The 18,272-nt window shown below is 39.4% G+C and overlaps 1 long non-coding RNA gene across 1 annotated transcript in view; it reads left to right on the top strand.

The window, feature by feature from the left end:
- The first annotated feature begins 438 nt into the window (after nucleotides 1-438).
- The window catches only part of LOC115288971, a 23,365-nt gene continuing 5,531 nt past the window's right edge, over nucleotides 439-18,272 (top strand). Inside the window, exons 1-2 of the long non-coding RNA XR_003907305.1 lie at nucleotides 439-473; nucleotides 718-819. This is a non-coding gene — a long non-coding RNA (uncharacterized LOC115288971). The remainder of the gene's footprint in view (nucleotides 474-717; nucleotides 820-18,272) is intronic.

The raw sequence follows: 18,272 nt of genomic DNA, 5'->3' as shown, positions 1-18,272 counted from the left end.
TCACATTACATCCTATATATTATCACGTAGTGGCATCAGAATCTGTGAGCAGATTGTTCTATAATTAGCACAGAGGGCAAATGTCAAGTAGAACAAAAATTGCCCTTGAAATTCTCTTAAATCTTCCATGGACTATGCATTCTTGGTTTCATTTCTACAGTCCTGTACAGAACTTCTTAGGGATGCTGGAGCATGAATATAATGGAGACAGACTAAGGAGGAAGTAGTAGGAGGAAGGTCCATAAGCAGATATGCAGACATACAAACCACCTGCCCTTTAAGACAGCCACAACATCCCTGGCGGGGAGATTGCCCCTGATGGAGAATTATTTTCTCCAGTGCGTCTTCGGGTATGCTCTGTGGGGCCAGCAGCATCAGCATCACCTGGGAACTTGTCAGAATTGCAAGTTTGGGAGCCCCACCCCAGACCTACGTGACGGGAAACTGACCAACAAACTGCACGTGCTTCTGCTGTGAGTTAAAATTGAGAACCACAGGTTCCCTCCTCTGGCTCTCACATCAGTCCCTGTTGCTTAGTACAGACTGATGAATTTGTTTGCATATGTGAGGATGATGTTACGGTGAGGATGAAACATGCCAGGCTCTGAGCTGTGAAAGCGCACCCAGCTAAGGGGCTAGCGTTTGTGGGCGCTTCATACGTTTTCTCTGGATGGTAATCTACACAATCTGACTGTGTATTCTTTGTGACTATTTGAGGAGCTGGAGAAGATGTTGGCTACCTGCCTGCTGCCCATCTCGGGTGATATTTCCACTGAATACTGTGGTTCCTACTCCTTCAGATGTGTGTCTCATCTCAGAGTAAGTAGGAGAGGGGTTCAGTTTTAAAGTCTCCCGAGAACTTAAGGGCATGGAAGATAGGCAGCACATGCTCTGCCCCCAGCAGCTTTCCCTCAGCCTCATAGTCTAAAGCTCTGCACGGAGGCAGGTGAGGTCATTACTGTGGCAGAGGAGGGGCAGGACTGCTGGTGGAGCATGTGCTGTGCTGCCAGCACTGTTTGTTCTCAGGGCTTTCCATGTAACTAAGCAGTCCTCACAACAACCCTATGAGGACAACGCGGACATCATTCCCAACTCACACAGGAAAAATGCAAGCAGAGAGGGGTTACATAACTCACTCACAACTGGCTAGTAGGAGGTAGACTTAAGGTGTGAACCCAGTCTGGCTGCAGTTTCTGAGATCTAAAGACTATCATCTACGTCCTCTCATACAGAGCCAAGTGTACTTTAAAAAGGGATGTCCAGGGGCACCTGAGGGGCTCAGTCGGTTAAGCATCACGCTTCGGCTCAGGTCATGATCTCACAGTTTGTGGGCTCGAGCCCTGCGTCGGGCTCTGTGCTGATGGCTAGCTCAGAGCCTGGAGCCTGCTTCAAATTCTTTGTCTCCCTCTCTCTCTGACCCTCCCCTGCTCGGACTGCCTCTCTGTCTCTCAAAAATAAATTAAAAAACATTAAAGAAAAAATAAAAAGCGATATCCAGGGGCACCTGAGGGGCTCAGTCGGTTAAGCATCCAACTTTAGCTCAGGTTATGATCTTCCGGCTTGTTGGTTCGAGCCCTGTGTTGGGCCCTGTGCTGAGAGCCTGGAGCCTGCTTCAGAATCTGTGCCTCCTCTCTCGGCCCCTCCCCCGCTCACTCTCACACACACACACACACACACACACACACATTGTGGAAGAACATGGATGTATAGAAAAAAGACTGGAGGGTCGCTGTAATCGTTTCTGAGAGTCGATACGTCAGGTGGCCACAAATTCAGTGGCCTATAACAATGGGGACTTACTGCCTCACAGTTTTCTAGAGGCCAGAAGGCTGAAATCAAGGTGTTGGCAGAGCCATACTCTCTCTGCAGGCTCTAGGGGGAAACTTCCTTGTCTCTTCTAGCTTCCGGTGTTTGACCCCAGTCCTGGGTACTCTTGGCTTGTAGATGCATCACTTCAGTCGCTGCCTCCACCTGCCTGTAACCTCTCCCCTGGGTGTCTGTTTTCTCTTCTTATAAGGACATCAGTTATTGGATTAGGGCCCATCCAGCATGCCTTCATCTTATGTTAACCGAGCCATCTGCAAACACTCTATTTCCAAATAAGGTCACAGTCTGAGGCCCCAGATGAACATGAATTTTGGAGACACTGAGTGTGGTCTGCTCTCTGGCACCTAAAAATTCAAGTCTGTCCCACATACGAAGTACATTCACCCCATCCTAAGACCCCCAAAGCCGTCCCCCATTCCAGCATTAACTTTAAGTCCCATTCTCATTAAAAAGTCCCAAATGTTATCTTCTAAAAAATCTCAGTCAAGTATGAGTGAAACTCTGTGTATGGCCCATCCTGGGGTAAAATCCCCCTCTCTCTGTGGTTCTGTGAAACCTAGAAAACGAGTAGTCTGCTCCCAAAATACAAGGATGGAATAGGCAGAGGATAGGCAGGAGCATGCCCAAGGTACCACCGCCTAACCGCCACAGCTGCTGCCCCTCGTCAGTATATGAGCTGCCCAGGCCCACACTGCCACCAGAGCTGTCCCCTGCGAACCAAGTCTCCACTACTGCTTTCCAGTTTATCCCAGTCTCCGTGCGTGGCTGATTACCTCGTGCTGCTCACTTTTGTGTTCTAGTTCTCCTCTTGCTCCTCCTCCTCCTTCCTCTTCCTCTTTTTAAAGTAGGCTTCAAGCCTAGCAAGCAGCCCAACTCAGGGCTTGCACTTCTGGCCCTGAGATCAAGGCCTGAGCTTAGATCAAGAGTCAGAAGCTTAATTCACTGAGCTACCCGGGTGCCCTATGTTTAAGTTTTTCTGTTGTTGTGGCTAATTAAAAAAAACTTAAGTCATATGCTTTGTGGCTTTTTGTGCTGGCAGTTGACTGGAATTGTGGGGAGTGAGTCAATTTTTTTAAAGTTTATTTATTTATTTTTGAGAGAGAGGGGGAGAGAGAGAGAGAAAACATGAGTAAGGAAAGGCCAGAGAGAGGAGGAAAGAATCTCCTGACAACGCAGAGCCTAACTTGGGGCACAAATTCATGAATTGTGAGATCATAACTGAGCCCTCCCCCATGCCCCTGAGTGAGTCACTTTGAAGTGTTGACTATATTACATTATTTGAGGCACAGATATTCACAACAGTTTGTGAAATTGCACAATTTTGCTATCATGAGGTACATTTCTCTAGCCTGAAAATACTTTTTATCCTGAATTTAAAAAAGTTTTGTGTGTGTGTGTATGTGTTTATTCATTTTTTGAGAGAGGGAGACAGGGCGTGAGAGAGAGAGGGGCAGAGTGAGAGAGGGAGACACAGAATCAAAAGCAGGATCCGGGCTCCGAGCTGTCAACACAGAGCCCATTGCGGGGCTCAAACTCATGAACCATGAGATCGCAACCTGAGCCGAAGTCAGGGATTTAACTGACTGAGCCACCCAGGCGCTCCTCCTGAATTTTTAACTTGTCTCCAATACAGATTGTTATCCCTTTTTTTTTTTTAGCTTTTTTTTTTTTTTTTTTACCTCTGTAGTGTTGGTCTTTGAACATTTTTCTTCCAATTTTTAACCTTCCCGTGCACTTTGTTTGAGAGGTATATTGCTTATATGTGGGTGTATTTCTGTATATTAGAACCATGGGTTTTTTTGTAATCTTTTATTGTTTTCTTGTTAATAGGAGACCTATTTATATTTTTTAATTTAACTAATACCTTCAGTCTTAATTCTGTCATTTTTATGCTATGCTTTTTGTTTTGGTTGCTTTTTGAAAATCTTTTACTACATTGATTTTTTGTGTCCCTGTGTGTGTGTATGTTTCAAATAATTGGAAGATCTATATTTTGTTCCAGTGGGTTCTGTTTAAAGTAAACCTTTTTATTGAGGTGTCATGTGATCAAATTTATGCTGGCCTCTTAACTTTTTTCATCTGGACAAGTTTGTGCATTGATGTTTGGAGAAATTTCCCACTGAAGCCATCAGAGTTTTCTTTGTGAAAAGAGTTTTAATTACAATTCAAATTTATTTAATCAATGTAGACTGCTTGTATTTTCTATTTTTAAGACAATTGTTTTGAAAAATTGTGTTTTTCAAGGAATTTTCCCATTTCATCTACCTGTTTAAGTATGTTGTTGTAAAGTTGTTTTATATCTATATTCTCAGTATCTTTTTAATATTTACAACATCTTTATATTGGTGTTTTTATGCTCTTCCTCTATTTTGTTTTCATTGGTCCTTATAAGAGATGACCCATTTTATTAGTTCAAAAACTAATTTTGGGCTTTAATTTTTTTTCCTGTGTTGTATATTATTCTTAATACTTGATCAGTTTCTTCTTTCTGTCCCTTTTGTTTTAATGATCTTTGCCTAGATTTTTTGGAAACTGTTAAAAGATAAACTGGGGCATATTAAAATCTTAAGAGTTTGAGTAAAAACTGATTGAGATAAGTTGGTGCCAAACTGCAAGTGGTTAGGAGTGTAGAACAGAGTCAGAAGCCAAGCAAGGTAATTATTTGAGTGACTATAACTTAAGCATTTGCCTTATTTGGAAAAGCTCAGTGGGTGTTTGTGATTGGTTGTTTGTAGGCTTTGATTTCTTAAATTGAGGCATTTATGGACTTAGGTTTTATTTTGCTTTGGTAGGCTGCTGAGGGATTAAAAGCACCTTAGTTTAAAGACCTCCTTGTTTATTTAGTTAAGCAAAATGGATGCTTACATAATTGACTCAGCCTTTTTTCTCTTATAATATATAGATTTTAAAGCTATACATTTCCCTCTAAGTATGGCTTTAGCTGAGTGTCACATTGTTTATTTTCAGTGTTACTTAATTTTAAGTATTTCATGTTTTCCATTGTGCTTTCTACTTTGACCTCTAGGTTATTCAGAATAATCATGTTTTCCTGTTCAATTGATCCTTTTACTATGATGAAATGTTCTTCTTTATCTATAACAATAGTTCTTATCTTAAACTCTACTTTTCTGATATTGGTATAGCTACTACAGCTTACTTTTGGTTATTATTTATATCATATATTTTTTCTGTCCCTTTTGATTTAATCAAAAACATTTACACTGTCTCTTTTAAGCAGTATAGAATTTGATTCATTTTAATCAAGACTGGGGGTCTTTTTATCTTTTAATTAAAGTATTTTGTTCCTTTACATTTAAGGTAATTACTGATATGCTTGGGTTTAAATCAACTAAATTACTATATGTATTTTTCCCAATTTTTTGTATTTTCAGCTTCTTTATCTTCTCCTTTCTTGGTTTCTTTTAGCCAAGATTAACTTTCTGTGGTGTGTTATTGTTATATCATTCCAAGCTTCTTCTTTTGTTGTTAGTTACACCATCTTTTATTATTTGTTTACCTTAGAGATTTCAGCGTACTTTTTTGAATCTCTCTTAAATTAATACTTTCACCACTTCTCAGACAATGCAAGGACCTTAGGACACTTTCATTCTATTACCTTCTACTTAACATTTGTACTATTGCTGTCATGTATTTTAACTAAACATATATTTTAAACTCCTCAAGGAAAAAAAACTTTTACAATCAAGATTGATTATATTTATCTTCATTTCTAGTTTTCTGGGTTTTCCCACCATTTCCTGTCACTCCAGCTGAGATCAATTTTGATCTGTCTTCTAAAAAGTAGAAGGAAGGATTCTTAGTTTTCAATTAGGTACTCTCTTGGTAACTACATACTTTAAGGATTTTGTATTTTGTTATTTTTTGTTTTTTATTTGAAAATGACTTTATTTCATCTTCATATTTGAATGCTATTTCCCCTGGGGAGAAAATTCTAGATTGGCAGTTATATTCTTATAGTACTTAAAAGATATAATGCATTTCTTTGGGCTTTCCTAATTTTTATTGAAAGTTATCTAGAAGTTTTATTGTATTTTTGAATGTAAGAATGTTTTATTCTCTTTTTCTAGCTAAGAAATTCTTTTAAGATGTTTCCTTTATATTTGTTTTTCAGCCTTTGGTGATATGCCTAGGTATGGTTTACTTTGTATCCTGCTAGAATTCTTTAATCCGTGACTTGATATTTACCATTATGTTTAGAAAATTATAAACCAGATTCTCTGCTGTCGCATTCTCTTTCTTTTCTATTTCTGGAACTTGAATTCTGTGTACATCAGACTTTTTCACTCAAATGTCTCTTATGCCCCTTTCTGTATTTGCTCTCCTTGTTTTTTGTTTTGGGATTTCAACTTGGATATTTTCATTTAGCCTATTTTCCAATTCCTTAGCTGCCTCTTCTGTGTCTAATCTGCTGTTCTCATCGGAAGATTGATCTGAAACAAACTACTGCATCATAACTGAAAATATCTCTAAATCACTTAAAATTCTTTTGTCATTTTAATTTTATTTGCTTGCTTTTCTCAATGCTCTCTTCCATTTTATTTTTTACTGTGTTTTCGGCTAAGTTTCTTCTTTTGTGTGCTTTAACTATTTTATTTAGTCTTTGTTTCTGTAAATGTTTTGCTTTTTTTCCCCCACTGCTTTCTTATGCTGTAGTTCTCCTATTCTATCTTCTTCTGTGCCTAACCTTAACTTTCCTGGGCTCTTAAATCTGTAGCTTGTGCTCTTCTTTTTCATAAGCCTATACTTCATTGATTTCTTTCTAAAAATTCTGGTACTATGTTTAATCAACTTTTTATTTGTTCTGTAGCAATAGCTGTTTTGGTAAGTGTTCATCTATTTCCCCACTATTACATTCATCTTTTTCTTTTTTTTGCTTTGTTTAGATTCTGTGACTTAAAAAGAATTAATAATCTTTTATAAATAGATGAATTCTTCCTGGGAGTTTAAAATGAAGAGAGGTTAGTGTCATTTCCCATGCTAAAGATGTTTGCATTTGTGAGTTCTTTTATCTTTTATTTCTCGCTAGTCAGAATAGATAAGCATGACTGGACTGCTCACATTACCCTGCCTCACCAACAGAATGGGAATGTGGCCTGTCTGTGTCCTTCCTCATTTAGTTCCATCTTTCTTATTTGTCAAGACTTTGGATTTAACCCCACAACAGAATCTCTAGCTACAAACCTGGATACTTCTATTGTTCAAAAAGAAATTGTTGGTTTTGTCCCTTAGGCTGTGTCATTTACTTTGAGGAACTAGGCTTTCCTGCATTTGACTGATGTTTCCAACTGTGGATATCCTCTCTCATTGTCTTCCTATGTAACTACTTGACCTTCTCATGGGACTACTTGACCTTTCTCATCTATTTCAGTTCAGGTTACAGGTGTCCCTTAATTTCTTTTAAGATAGAGCTTTGTTCCTGTTTTTATGCCTCATCTGACTTTTTGGAGCCTTTTGGGAAAATGGCTTTGTTTACACTGCATTTTTTTAAATTTATTTTTTATTTTTTAAAGTTCATTTATTTGCTTTGAGAGAGACAGAGACACCACAAGTGGGGGGAGGAGGACAGAGAGAGAGGGAGAGAGAGAATCCCAAGTGCAGAGCCTGACACAGAGCTTAAACTCACAAAACTGTGAGATCAAGACCTGAGCTGAAATCTAAAGTCAGACACTTAACCGACAGAGACACCTAGGGGGTCCCTACACTGCATTTTAAAACTGAAAGTTTCACCCTGAGGGAGTCTTTTGCATACAACCTTATTTTTAGTCTCCATTCTGCATCACATATAATCTTTCAACAGTTACATTATGTGGTGATTAAAGAACTGAATTCAAGTTTAAATTCAGTCTTGCCTGGTGCTACCAATGAGAATTAACTCAGGTGAAATGACAATCAAGTAATCACAAACTGTCACACATGGCTAAACATGCTTATGTGCAGGCAATGACAACTCCATCACAATGGGGTTATTTTTCAGCAACAGCTGGTAAAAATATGGGAAGATGGTTTATGTCATTTCAGGTGGGCATGAGTAATGGTTAGAATCCAACAGGTGGATGAGGAAGGTGAGTACCTTCCATGGAGTAGCATCAACTTTTGAAAAGGTTGAAACATTAGAATGGATTTAAGAATCAAAGTGAAAATAATCCAATTGTAAAAGAAAGTAGTTTCCTTTAATTCTATTATTTGATAGCATTTTCCCCCTTTCTCCCCTACTGTGTATAACGGGTGTGTGCTCTTCATTGGGCATGCCTTGCACTTTCCTGTATCTGTGCCATTTCTCATTATGATTCCTCCATTTGTAATTCTTCTTTTCCTAGATAATCAACTCTGCTGATAATATAGTCTTGCTTATCCTTCAAAGCCCCACAGACCTATCCTGATTCTCCAACCAGAGATGCACTTACTTTCTACCTCCTCAATGGCATTTTTCACAATTTTTTCAGACCAGATACTACTCCCCAGGGAGGCAAGGGTTATTACTCTGCCACCTCCACTCATCCCTCTGCCTTTGAGAAATTGTCTCTAAAATCAGCCTTCAAACTCTTGCTCTCCTGGTTCCCTCTGTCTAATCAAAGTTTCCATTCTCAATGGGATTCTCAACTTTGTTCTTACACATTTCTTGCTTTCTTGCTGGAACTTTCAGAGTCTGTCCCCAACTATGTCTTGTTTTTTTCTAGCTCCTGGATGAAAAAATATATAAATTCCCTTGACATTGATGGAATTTCAGAGTGATGGTGGGATCTGGAGCCTAAGATCAAGAAAGAATTCTTGAGACATCCTTGGTGCAAAAGGGTGATTTTATTAAAGCATGGGGACAGGATCTGTGGGCAGAAGGAGCTTCGCTAGGGTTGTAAAGAGTGACTGGTTATATAATATGGATTTGGGGGAGATAAAGTCAAGAGGAATTTTCTTAAAGCGATTTTGATATGCTAAAGAAGACTCTCAGATTACTGGAGGCCTAACTATTGTCAAGCTAAGGTTGTTTTTCCCTATAGCAAAGCATTAACATGAAGACAGTAGGGAGTTCCTGGAGAAATATTACTCTCTGTATTAGCCTTGGTTATTTGTCAATGGGCTGCAGGCTATAAGAAATTTAATTTTACCTGGCATTTCCTTTTTGCCTTTGTTCCCCACATCACTATGGAGGGGAGGGTGATTTGGGCGCTATAGGTTCCTGGAGGCTAGGCTATTGATAAGATTGCCTTTTTCTTGTAATTTACGAAGATATTTGTAAACTGATGGAGACTCAGGTCTTGCATGACTGTGATCTCTGTCAGTTAACCATTTGTTTCCCCCTTTCCTTTGTTCTTGGGCAGCCAGGAGTACCTGAGGAATGTCACACATATTCCATCTGAGTGGGGGTTGGGGATTGGTTTGCAAGGTGTCAACTTGCCTTCTGCGCTCTCATCAATACTATAGCACTGACAAACCTGTTGATAAGCTTCCAGTTTCCAGAGCCTTTCATTTCAGTGGCCATCCCTTCTGCCCAGGCCACAACCCCCAAGTTGCCACTGAACATCACTGGCTTGGGTTTAGCCTTTGAGTTATGTCATCAACTTCATGGACACTGAATATTTTTCTTGGATTCGAATTCTCTGAGTGTTTCTTTTACACTCAACTCCTTGAGAGTGGATCTTGCAATGCTAAGCACATGCAGTGCCTTGAATCAGAAGAGCTCAAAAGATACTTACTTAGTTTAAATAGGGCACTTTAAGGTGACTTGAGTACCATTATGCCTCAGCACTGGACACATCTTGGGGTGCTGTCCACATGTATCCAGGTTCAAGTCCCCACTGCTTGACAATGTTGACAGTTTGACACTTTCAGAATGAAAAGAATCAAAAGTATCCCATTGGAACAGTGAAGGTACATTTCCTGGATATACTTCCCAGCTGTGGCTCTAGGATCCCCCAGTTTCTTGCCTCTTCCAATTTATACTTAACCATCACTCACACCAGATTCCCCAAGCTAGTCTGTAGGTTCACTGAGGCCAGGCATTGGGCCTTTTTGTATTCTGTTTCTCACCAAGTCCTGAGCCCATGCCTGACCCAGAGTTAGCACTCATTAAAGTTGTGGGTTGAATGCTTTTATGCCCTTACTGTGCCTTCTATTCCTGCTATGCTTGCCTTCTGTGGCTGTCAGAATCTGTCCTCTCCCTTCTTTAAACTTCTGCCTGAGTATTTAATGACATTTGCATTTTTAATATTAATTGTTAATGTGTTTTCTTTTATTGTTGATAACAGAAAGGGTAGAAGACAGAAGGGCCTATGAAGGGATTAATGGCATGATTCATGGTCAGATAATTTTCTATTTAAACCCTGCTCTGTTAGTTAACTATACTACAGAACCAATTACCCCAAAGTGACCAAAAGCAACAAATATTTCTTATTCTACACTTTCAGTGAAGTAGGAAATTGCGAGTGACCTAGATTAACGGCTCCAGCTCAGAATCTCTCACATACCTGTAGTCAGGATATCAGCTAAGACTGTAGTCATCTGAAGGCTTGATTGGGATGGAAGGGTTCACCTCTAAGATGCTTCACCCTTATAGCTATTGGCATATGGGATTGCCATATGAGATCCCTCATAGACTGCTTGGATGTCCTCATGACATGGCAGCGAATTTCTTCAAGAGCAAGCAATCCAAGAAAGAAAAGGCAGAAGCCACACATCTTTTTACGACTTAGTGTTAGAAGTGATGTGCTAGCGTTTCTGTCATATTCTCTTGGTCCCTCAACCTACCCTGATTCAATGTGGGAGGCTGGGACTACAGAAGGGCATGAATACCAAGAAGAAGGCTCACTGGAGGCTACCTTGGAGGCTGCCTAGCACACCTACTTCCTTGGGTATGTCTTTGTACAAATTACCTAATCTCTCTAAGTTCCTGTTCCCTTACATGGAAATAATAATACTTACTTACCGGTATCTTTGAGGATTAAATGCTTATAAAGTGGTTTGAACTGTTCCAGGATCTACCTCCCCTCACCCCCATCATTATCCAGGACTCTTCTAGGGAAGCCAGGTGTGGCCTTTCTCGCTGAAACCCTTCAGTCCTCTGCTCTCCCCTCATCTCTCCATCCTCCTTCCTTCACACCAACAGAGGCTGGATTTTCTAACCTGGCCTCATTCTTCAAACCTCACTTCTCCTAGACATAATATTTATACTTCAGTCCTCAATATACCCCTGGGTACCAAGCTTGGAAATCCAGAAGTCAGGAAGAGTATTTCTGATATTTTTGTCTCTCCCCCACCCTATCATGTTTCGGATTATTTGCGTGAGAGAAATACCAGGTAAACAAACAAAACAAAACAAACAAACAAACATTATTTAATAAATCTTATTTTACCAGGAAGTTAAAATGGAATTTTGGAGGAGTGGCTCCTAACCATGACTAGCTTCTGGGAGCAGATGATAGTCAATTACAAAAGAGGGCTATCCACTGGGTTCGTTTTGGCAGTTAGGGACTTCGTAGGGCTCCCCTAACAAACTACCACAGATTGAGTGGCTTAAGAAAACAGTAATTTATTGTCTCAGTGTACTAGAGGCCAGGAGTCCATGGTCTCTCTGAGGTCGATAGAAGGGTCAGTCCTTGTATCTTCCTAGCTTCTGGTAATTTGCTGGAAGTTTTTGGTGTAGCTGCGTAACTCTGATCTCTGACTTCATCATAACATGGCATTCTGCCTGTGTGTCTGTATCTTTACATAACTGTTTTCTTATAAGGACACCAGTCATATTGGCTTAGGAACCCATTCTATTCCAGTATGACCTCACCTTTATTAATTACATCTTCAATGACCCTATTTCTAAATAAAGTCATGTTCTGAAGTGCTGGGGGTTAAGACTTCAACAAATCATTTTTGGGAGGACACAATTCAACCTGTGATACTTGGGGAGAGACAGGGGCAGATCCTGGATGGGGTAAGGGCTCTCCTTGGGTAGAAAGCACATGAATAAACTCATGTAGTTATAAAGCATTTCTCCTACGGTTGCCAACAGGGATTCACCTAGGGACAGTGTGGGATGAGCCAGTGGGGTGGATGGTCCTAAGGTGTCATGGGAAAAGGGACAGGAGCTGTGGGATCTGGATGACACAAAGTGAATCAAAGACAATGGTTAGACTATGAAAAGGAAGATAATCCCTAATGGAAGCTGGGACAAACAGGAAACAAAGAATGTAAAGAAATTAGTGTGTTTGGATTCCCAGGCACTCTTCTAAACTGAAATACTTGAAAAGCGATATATTTAGTTAGGATAGCAGGAAAAGGGAACCCCATGCAGACGCTTTGCATTGTCTGTGTATGTGCTCTAGTTATGGAAACAGATTTCCTGGAGTATGCTCTTGGGAACTTCTGGAGATAAGGTGTATTGTAAGGAAACAGTGTGGAGAAATATCTAACTTTTTGGAAAGTTTTTATGGAAGAATTTTTTTCCATGGAAAGGAAGGCAAAGATTGGTGCCTATGTGCTCTGCATGGAGGCCTCTTCTGCTAATTCTTGTAGCTTCATCTTCTTATTCAAGAGGGTTAAACCATTTGAGATCTACTGTTTGGCTTCAGTAATGGCTCCTAGGCCTTACTTTTGACTTATCATACTTCTATGTTAGCCAGCACCCACATTTAGTTCCATTTAGCTTAACTATTTTATTAAAATCTTTTTTGATGTTTATTCATTTTTGAGAGAGAGAGAAAGAACATGAGTGGAAGAGGGGCAGAGAGAGAGGGAGACACAAAATCTGAAGCAGGTTCCAGGCTCTGAGCTGTCAGCATAGAGCCCGATGTGGGGCTCAAACTCATGACCAGCAAGATCGTAACCTGAGCCGAGGTTGGACACTTAACCACCGGAGGCACCCAGGCACCCTATAGCTTAGCTATTTTACTAAAAAAATTTTTTAAGTGTACTTATTTATTTTGAGAGACAGAGCAAGCGGGGGAGGGGTAGAGAGAGAGGGAGAGAATCACAAGCAGGTTCTGTACTGCCAGTGCAGAGCCCGATGTGGGGCCCAAACTCACAAACTGCAAGATCATAACCTGAGCCAAAACCAAGAGTTGGTCACTTAACCAACTGAGCCATCCATGTACCCCTCTCTTAGTTATTTTATAAAGTCACTCCATATGGGGCACCTGGGTGGCTTAGTCAGTTGAGTGTCCGACTCTTGGTTTCAGCTCAGGTGATGATCATCTTGCGGTTTGTGTGTTTGTGTCCCACATTGAGCCCTGCATCTGGCTTCATGCTGGAGGAGACTGCTTGGGATTCTCTCTCTCTCCCTCCCTCTCTCTCTCTCTGCACCTCCCCTGCTTGTGCTCTCTCTCTCTCTCTCAAGAATAAATAAATAAAATTTAAAAAAAAGTCACTCCATACCTTCCAAGTCACTCTTTTCTATCTTGTGAGCAAAATTTACCCATGGCGAAAGGCACATTTCGCACTGACTGCTTCATATAGCAATTTAGGCAAGGTTGGAGAGATACTATCTGTTCCAATGTATTGTAAATATTTTCAAATTCATTCAATCTTTCAATAACTCTTTGAGTGTCTACTACATGTCATAAGATTAAACCTTCTGTCTTTCCTAAGAAATTAGTCAGCTGGCTTAAACTTTAAATATGTGACATCTTTAAGTGTTTTCACTTAAAATATTTTTGTCTTAGTGTGTTTCTTTACCTCCAACCTAAACCCTCTTCCCCTCTTTATGAAAAATTTAACAAAGATAATATAAAGAATTTATTCTACATTAGAAGTGAATTTTTTTTAAAAAGTGAAACTTCCTCCTCCAAACTCACTGCTGAGAGATATATTATCAGACAGGGCCTTAGACTAATGTAGACAAGCCGTGTCCCGGTCAGAGAGCTTGTTCTTGTCATAGAACTGAGAGGCATAAGATGATTCTCCAAAACATTATGTTGAGCAAAAAAAGCCAGACAGAAAAGATTACAATTATATGAAATTCTAGAAGACTCAAAACTAATCTACAGTGACGAAAGGCAGACCAGCAGTGGCCTAGGGCAGGGTTGGGGAAGAACTGAGTACAGAGAAGTGAACTTTTTGGGAGAATGGAAATGTTCTGTATCATGACTGGCAGTGGTTATACAGATATATACATTTGTCAAAACTCATCAAACTATACGTTTATTTATATGTAAGTTATACCTCAGTAAAATGGATTTAAAAGCAAAAACATAAATGCAATAATGGAACTAGGATCTGAATGCATAGGAATTCTCAAGGGAATGGTGTAATTCAGTAACTTTAAGTAAGTGTACAGAGTTGTGCAATCACCACCAGAATCCAATTTTAGAACATTTCTAACACCCCAGTAAAAGCCCTCATACCCATTTGCCATCAGTCCCCCTTGGAACATATATTTTGTTGTCACTTTTGCGTAAGTGAGCTAAGGGAGTACCTTAAGTTGGCTGAACACATTTGCCAGAGACCCCATGGAAAACTAGCCTTAGTGGGCTTGGCTTACTTTGGGAGTGGCCTCACTCATGATCACTCAGGGGCCCCTTGGAGGAAGGCTCTTCATTTGTGCTTTAATTCTTTACTTTTTTTTAAGTTCTTAATTTGATTCCAATTAGTTAACATACAGTGTTATATTAGTTTCAGGTGTACAATGTAGTGATTCAACACTTCCATACATCACCTGGTGCTCATCACAAGTGCACTCCTTTTTAATTTAATTTTTAAAAATGTTTATTTATTTTTGAGAGAAAGAGACAGAGCATGAGCAGGAAAGGGGCAGAGAGAGAGGGAGAGAAGGAGAAATGAACCACAGGCTCCAGGCTCTGAGCTCCCAGCACAGAGCCCAATGTGGGGCTTGGACTCATGAACTGCAAGATCATGACCTGAGCCAAAGTCAGACGCTTAATCAATTGAGCCACCCAGGCACACAACAAGTGTACTCCTTAATCTCCATCACCTATTTAACCCATCCTCCCATCCCCCTCCCCTCTGGTAACTAACAGTTTGTATTCTATAATTCTGTTTCTTAATTGTCTTTCTCTCTCTTTTCCCCTTGTCTCATTTGTTTTGTTTCTTAAATTCCACATGTGAGTGAAATCATATGGTATTGTCTTTCTCTGACTGACTCATTTCACTTAGCATGATACTCTCCTCCATCTATGTCATTGCAAATGGCAAGATTTCATTCTTTTTTGTGGCAGAGTAATATTCCATTGCATATATATATACACCATTTCTTCTTTATCAATTTATCTGTTGATGGACACTTGAGCTGCTTCCCCATCTTGGCTATTGCAGATAGTGCTGCTCTAAACATTGGAGTGCATGTATCCCTTCAAACTGTATATTTTTGTATTCTTTGGGTAAATTCCAATTTGTGATTGCTGAACCAGAGGGTAGACCTATTGTTAACTTTCTGAGGAGCCTCCATAGTGTTTTCCCCAGTGGCTGCACCAGTTTGCATTCTTAACAACAGTACACAAGGGTTCCTTTCTCTCTACATCCTCACCAACGCCTTTGTTTCTTATGTTGTTGATTTTAGCCATTTTGACAGGTGTGAGATGATAACTCATTGTAGTTTGATTTTCATTTCCATGGTGATCTTGAGCATCTTTTCATGTGTCTGTTGGCCATCTGGATGTCTTTGAAGAAAAGGTCTGTTCTATTTTCTGCCTGTTCTTAATTGGATTTGTTTTTGTGGTGTTGAGTTTGATAAGATCTTTATGTATTTTGATACTAACCCTTTATTAGATATGTCATTTGCAAATTCTATTCTTATTCCATAGGTTGACTTTTAGTTTTGTTGATTGTTTCCTTTGCTGTGCAGAAGCTTTTTATTTTGATGTAGCCCCAATAGTTTATATTTGTTCTTATTTCCCTTGCCTCAAAAGACATATCCAGAAAAATGTTGATACAGCCAATGTCCAAGAGGTTACTGCCTGTGTTCTTCCTGAGGATTTTTATGGTTTCAAGACTCAGATTTAGTTTTTGATCCATTTTGAATTTATTTTTGTGTATGGAATAAGAAAGTGATTGTTTCGTTTCCACGTTGCTGTCTAGTTTTCCCAGAAGCATTTCTTGAGGGAACTATTATTTTCCCATTGGATATTCTTTCCTGCTTTGTCAAAGATTAATTGACTGTATAGTTGTGGGTTTGTTTCTGTGTTTTCTATTCTGTTCTATTTGTCTATGTGTCTATTTTTCTGTCAGTACCATACTGTTTTGACTACATGACTTTGCAATATAATTTGAAGTCTGAAATTGCTATGCCTCCAGCTTTGCTTTTCTTTTTCAAAATTGCTTTGGTTATTTTGGGTCTTTTTTTAGTTCCATACAAATTTTAGAATTGTTTGTTAAACAATTCTATTTTATTTGTATAGAACTAAAATTTTTGTAAATTTTTAAAATATTTTTATTTTAATAGGGATAGCATTAAAAGTGTAGATTCCTTTGGGTAGTATAGATATGTTAGTAATTGCTTTTTCTAATTCATGAGAATGGAAGTCTTTCTCTTTCTTTGGGTTATATTCAATTTCTTTCATCAGTGTTTTATAGTTTTTAGAGTACAGATCATTCACCTCTTTGGTTAGGTTTAATCCTAGGTATCATTATTTCTGGTGTAATTGTAAATGGGATTATTTTATTTAAAAAAATTTTTTTAAGTTTATTTATTTTGAGAGAGAGAGAAGGAAAGAGAGAACGAGAGAGAGAGAGAGAGAGAGAGAGAGAGAGAGAGAGCGCACAAGTGGGGTAGGGGCAGAGAGAGAGTGAGAGCCAATTCCAAGCAAGAGTTGGACACTCAACCAACTGAGCCATGCAGGCACCCTTGGGATTGTTTTCTTAATTTCTCTTTCTGCTGCTTCATGATTGGTATATAAAAATGCAACAGATTTCTGTACCCTGATTTTCTTTCCTGTGACTTTATTGAATTTGTTTATCAGTTCTAGCAGTATTTTGGTGGTCTTTTGGGTTTTCCAGAAGTCATCTGCAAATAGTGAAAGTTTTACTTCTTCCTTACTAATTTGGATGTCGTTTATTTCTTTTTGTTGTCTAATTGCTGTGGGAAAGACTTCCAATACTATGTTGAATAAAAATGATGAGAGTGGATATCCTTGTCTTCTTTCTGATATTAGGGGAAGAGCTCTCAGTTTTTCCCCATTAAGGATAATGTTCACTGTAGATTTTCCATACATTGTCTTTATTATGTTGGGATATATTCCCTCTAAACCTACTTGTTGAGAGTTTTTATCTTGAATGGATGTTGTACTTTGTCAAATTTTTTTGTGTCTATTGAAATGATCATATGGTTATTATCCTTTCTCTTATTGATGTGATATATCACATAGATTGATTGGCAAATATTGAACCATCTTTGCAACCCAGGAATAAATCCCACTTGATTGTGGTGAATGATTTTTTTAATGTATTATTGGGTTCAGTTTGCTAGTATTTTGTTGAGGATTTTTCCATCTATATTCATCAGAGATATTGGCCTGTACTTCTCCTTTTTTGTGGTGTCTTTGTGTGGTTTAGGTTTTAGGATCATGCTGGCCTCATAGAATGAATTTGAAAGTTTTCCTTCAGTCCCTATTTTTTTTAAATAATTTGAGAAGAATAGTTATTAATTCTTTTTTCAAGTTTATTTATTTTAAGAGACAGAGAAAGTACAAGAGGTGGAGGGACAGAAAGGGAGGGAGAGAGAGAATCTCAGGCAGGCCCCACACTATCAGTGTGGAGACTGATGTGGGGCTCGAACCCATGAACCATGAGATCATGACCTGAGCTGAAGTTGGACACTTCATCAACTGAGCCACCCAGGCACCCCAGTTATTAACTCTTTTTTTTTTGTTTTTGTTTTTTTGCAAAAGCAAAGGGCTTTATTATGGGTTTAGGCTCGCCGGGGCCTAAACTTGGGCTCACAGACTTTACCAGCGTGGTGGATCCATGCTGAGAGCCCCGAACAAAGGTGGGGTAGGGCTTTTATGAGTTTGGGAAGGGGGAGTTACAGGAAATTGTGACATAGGTACAGTGATCCAATTATTATTATACAATACTATTGACAGCAGGTTTATCCAATTACAACATTTAGAGTGTTAACCAATCACAGAGTAGACCCAGGACCCTCACATAGGGTATAACTAGCCTTAAGCAATATGATTACCTATAGCTTCTATTTCTAGGCCTGCCCTTAGGAATGCTAAGGGTATTACAAGGGTGGTCCCTTGGGCAATGTGTGCCCTTCTATTGTCTCAAACCTGCGTCCTTACATTCCCCCTTCTGTCTTGTAACTGACCCAGTCCTGGGTCAGCTGAGTTACCATTGTAACTGGCATAGCCCTCCTTGGTGTAAGAGGAATTTCTTACCCTGTAAAGGGCATAGGGAAGGAGAACTACCCAATTTCTGCCAGTGTCCATGGTTAATTTGGTAAGGGTCTCTTTTAGGGTCTCTAATATCTGGCACTGCCTGGT

The sequence above is a fragment of the Suricata suricatta genome, chromosome 4 (assembly GCF_006229205.1).
Source record: "Suricata suricatta isolate VVHF042 chromosome 4, meerkat_22Aug2017_6uvM2_HiC, whole genome shotgun sequence".
NCBI classification, from domain to species: domain Eukaryota; kingdom Metazoa; phylum Chordata; class Mammalia; order Carnivora; family Herpestidae; genus Suricata; species Suricata suricatta.
Note: the sequence above shows the minus strand (reverse complement) of the source record. Positions and strands in the feature narration are given on the sequence as shown.